A 5,070-nucleotide genomic window follows, 5' to 3' on the forward strand; every position below is an offset into this window, starting at 1 on the left:
AATATATTCTTACTATAGAGTTTCGTTCTACAAGTGTACTTGTGTCGCGAATGAACTGAATTTAGAATAGGAAAGAAATTGAAAGGTGATATTAGCTAAGCTAAGACGCACGGTGTTGACGCACCGGCAATGCGGGGGACTCGGAGCAACCTTGTCACTGCCTAACAGATTTTAGAACGAACTCGCGGAATCTGTACGGTTAAACTTTGATTCAAAAGGAACGAACGTCCGATCGCACTGGTAGTTGACTTCCGAGATGCAGCACGACGCGACACTATTCGTGATTACGACAGTACTAGCCCACGAGAGTAGAAATGTAAGGGCTTATATAGCCCTGCAATGACGGATGGTACTTGTCAGTACCCTTCAAGTGAACATTCGTATTTTGTCAACGACCAGTTGGTCGTGCCTACGTTTGGGCCCTAATCTAACCTAAACAATTATGTAGATTTATCTAGTGTAGCTCTGTTCGTTTATCTAGGACGGTTTCTGCAAGAGATGATATTGAACACCTGTTCGTCATCCGTAACAACTGTGATAGCAAATAAGTAATCAAAAATTAGACAGGTAAAAAGCTTGAATATAGGGTAGGAATTCGACTTTGCTCTATCTTGAAAATAAAATTTAAAATGAATTTTAGTAAAATCTAGTTAGACAATAGGATTTAAAATGCAACTACAAGTAGGCTACCGAAAATTAGCTAGGTGAGAAGTTGTAAAAGAAAACAGTAAGTCAACGGATCTATTTTGAAGAGAAATTTAAAAATCGATTTTAGAAAAATCTGATTAGACAAAGTAATTTACACTGTGATCACAAGTAAGTAACCAAAAATTGGACAGGTAAAAGCTTAAATATAGAGTAGGAATTCGGCTTTGATCTATTTTGGAAATAAAATTCAAAATTAATTATAATAAAATGTAGTTAGGTAATACTATTTAAAAGCAAATACAAGTAGGCTACCAAAAATTAGCTAGGTGAGAAATTTTAAAATACAACAGTAAGTCGACTGATCTATTTTGAAGAGAAAGTTTAAAATCAAGTTTAGCAAAATCTGATTAGACAAAGTTATTTACACTGTGATCACAAGTAAGTAACCAAAAATTAGAAATGCAAAAGTTAAAAACAAATTGGGATTTCGAGTGTAATTTATTTTGAAAATAAAATTGAGAATCAATTTTTAGTAAAATCTAGATAGACAATAGTGTTTAAAATGCAAATATAAGTAGCCGACCAAAAATTAGCTAAGTGAAAAGTTGTAAAATAAAACAGAAATTCGACTGATCTATTTTGAAGAGAAAGTTCAAAATCAATTCTAGTAAAATCCGATTAGACAAAGTTATTTGCACTGTGTTACGAGCCAGGGCCGCGAGCAGCACGAGTGGCCGGCGAAGGGTTATTACCCTAGGAATATGATATAAATTTGTTAGTTAAGGAACGCGGACGAACCCAATGCGAAATTGAGGAGCCGCTAGGATTATTGACAGCGAGGACGAACCTGACGCGAAGTCAGGGAGCCTCTAGGAATGGAGTCAAACGCAGACGAACCCGATGCAAAACCGGGGAGCTGCTAGGAGGTTGTATAATAGCACAGACGAACCTGATGCGAAATCAGGGAGCTGTTAGGATGAGGACGAACCCAATGCAAAACTGGGGAGCCGCTAGGTTGGATAAATCTCTGTTCGGACAATTGGAATGTCGCGAAAGAGCCTGATGGTTAATCAGGGAATTGCTACGATAATTAGTAAGCCTCGTAACTAGTATAATTTAATTGATACAATCCGAGCGGTAAGAATGTATCATGTGGGGATGTTCAATCACTTGGTTAGGATATTGGACGATAATTATGGGTTTAATGAATTTGAGTTAATTATCAAAGAAGACAAATATATTCTTACTATAGAGTTTCGTTCTACAAGTGTACTTGTGTCGCGAATGAACTGAATTTAGAATAGGAAAGAAATTGAAAGGTGATATTACCTAAGCTAAGACGCACGGTGTTGACGCACCGGCAATGCGGGGGACTCGGAGCAACCTTGTCACTGCCTAACAGATTTTAGACCGAACTCGCGGAATCTGTACGGTTAAACTTTGATTCAAAAGGAACGAACGTCCGATCTCACTGGTAGTTGACTTCCGAGATGCAGCACGACGCGACACTATTCGTGATTACGACAGTACTAGCCCACGAGAGTAGAAATGTAAGGGCTTATATAGCCCTGCAATGACGGATGGTACTTGTCAGTACCCTTCAAGTGAACATTCGTATTTTGTCAACGACCAGTTGGTCGTGCGTACGTTTGGGCCCTAAACTAACCTAAACAATTATGTAGATTTATCTAGGGTAGCTCTGTTCGTTTATCTAGGACGGTTTCTGCCAGAGATGATATTGAACACCTGTTCGTCATCCGTAACAACTGTGATAGCAAATAAGTAATCAAAAATTAGACAGGTAAAAAGCTTGAATATAGGGTAGGAATTCGACTTTGCTCTATCTTGAAAATAAAATTTAAAATGAATTTTAGTAAAATCTAGTTAGACAATAGGATTTAAAATGCAACTACAAGTAGGCTACCGAAAATTAGCTAGGTGAGAAGTTGTAAAAGAAAACAGTAAGTCAACGGATCTATTTTGAAGAGAAATTTAAAAATCGATTTTAGAAAAATCTGATTAGACAAAGTAATTTACACTGTGATCACAAGTAAGTAACCAAAAATTAGAAACGCAAAAGTTAAAAACAAATTGGGATTTCGACTGTAATTTATTTTGAAAATAAAATTGAGAATCAATTTTTAGTAAAATCTAGATACACAATAGTGCCTAAAATGCAAATACAAGTAGGCTACCAAAAATTAGCTAGGTGAGATGTTGTAAAATACAACAGTATGTCGACTGATCTATTTTGAAGAGAAAGTTTAAAATCAATATTAGTAAAATCTGATTAGACAAAGTTATTTACATTGCGACTGCAAGTAGGTAACCAAAAATTGGACAGGTAAAAGCTTAAATATAGAGTAGGAATTCGGCCCTGATCTATTTTGGAAATATAATTCAAAATTAATTATAATAAAATGTAGTTAGGCAATACTATTTAAAAGCAAATACAAGTAGGCTACCAAATAAAAAAAAAATTATTAAAAAATTGTAAAATAAAGCAGAATTGCGACTGAATAAAATTCAAAATCAATTTTAGTAAAACCTAATTAGGCAAAGATATCTACGCTGTGATCACAAGAAAGTAACCAAAAAGTAGACAGGTAAAAGTCTAAAATAAAGTAGGAATTCGACTGGGATCTCTCTACTTTGAAAATAAAATCTAAAATAAATTCACTAAAATCCAGTTAGACAATATTATTTACAATGCTGTCACAAGCAAGTAACCAAAAAGTAGACAGGTAAAAGCTTAAATATAGAGTAGGAATCCGACTTTGGTCTATTTTGAAAATAAAATTTAAAATCAATGGGACTAAAATCTAGTTAGGCAATATTATCTAAAAAAGCAAATACAAGTAGGCTACCGAAAATTAGCTAGGTGAGAAGTTGTAAAAGAAAACAGTAAGTCGACTGATCTATTTTGAAGAGAAAGTTTAAAATCAATTTTAGTAAAATCTGATTAGACAAAGTTATTTACATTGCGACTGCAAGTAGGTAATCAAAAATTGGACAGGTAAAAGCTTAAATATAGAGTAGGAATTCGGCTTTGATGTATTTTGGAAATAAAATTCAAAATTAATTATAATAAAATGTAGTTAGGCAATGCTATTTAAAAGCAAATACAAGTACGCTACCAAATAAAAAAAAAAATTATTAGAAAATTGTAAAATAAAGCAGAATTGCGACTGAATAAAATTCAAAATCAATTTTAGTAAAACCTAATTAGGCAAAGATATCTACGCTGTGATCACAAGAAAATAACCAAAAAGTAGACAGGTAAAAGTCTAAAATAAAGTAGGAATTCGACTGGGATCTCTCTACTTTGAAAATAAAATCTAAAATAAATTTACTAAAATCCAGTTAGACAATATTATTTACAATGCTGTCACAAGCAAGTAACCAAAAAGTAGACAGGTAAAAGCTTAAATATAGAGTAGGAATCCGACTTTGGTCTATTTTGAAAATAAAATTTAAAATCAATGGTAGTAAAATCTAGTTAGGCAATATTATCTAAAAAAGCAAATACAAGTAGGCTACCAAAAATTAGATGTAAAGTAAAGCAGAAATGCGACTGATCTAGATCAATAGCTATTTTCGAAGAAAAAAATTAAAACCAATTTTAGTAAAATCCAATTAGGCAAAGTTGGTTACATTGTGATCACAAATAAGTAACCAAAAATTAGAAAGGCAAAAGTTTAAAAACAAATTGGGATTTCGAGTGTAATTTATTTTGAAAAAAAAATTGAGAATCAATTTTTAGTAAAATCTAGATACACAATAGTGCCTAAAATGCAAATACAAGTAGGCTACCAAAAATTAGCTAGGTGAGATGTTGTAAAATACAACAGTAAGTCGACTGATCTATTTTGAAGAGAAAGTTTAAAATCAATTTTAGTAAAATCTGATTAGACAAAGTTATTTACATTGCGACTGCAAGTAGGTAATCAAAAATTGGACAGGTAAAAGCTTAAATATAGAGTAGGAATTCGGCTTTGATCTATTTTGGAAATAAAATTCAAAATTAATTATAATAAAATGTAGTTAGGCAATGCTATTTAAATGCAAATACAAGTAGGCTACCAAATAAAAAAAAAATTATTAGAAAATTGTAAAATAAAGCAGAATTGCGACTGAATAAAATTCAAAATCAATTTTAGTATAACCTAATTAGGCAAAGATATCTACGCTGTGATCACAAGAAAGTAACCAAAAAGTAGACAGGTAAAAGTCTAAAATAAAGTAGGAATTCGACTGGGATCTCTCTACTTTGAAAATAAAATCTAAAATAAATTCACTAAAATCCAGTTAGACAATATTATTTACAATGCTGTCACAAGCAAGTAACCAAAAAGTAGACAGGTAAAAGCTTAAATATAGAGTAGGAATCCGACTTTGGTCTATCTTGAAAATAAAATTTAA

This window comes from Lasioglossum baleicum, unplaced genomic scaffold (genome assembly GCF_051020765.1).
Source record: "Lasioglossum baleicum unplaced genomic scaffold, iyLasBale1 scaffold0057, whole genome shotgun sequence".
Classification (NCBI taxonomy): Eukaryota; Metazoa; Arthropoda; class Insecta; order Hymenoptera; family Halictidae; genus Lasioglossum; species Lasioglossum baleicum.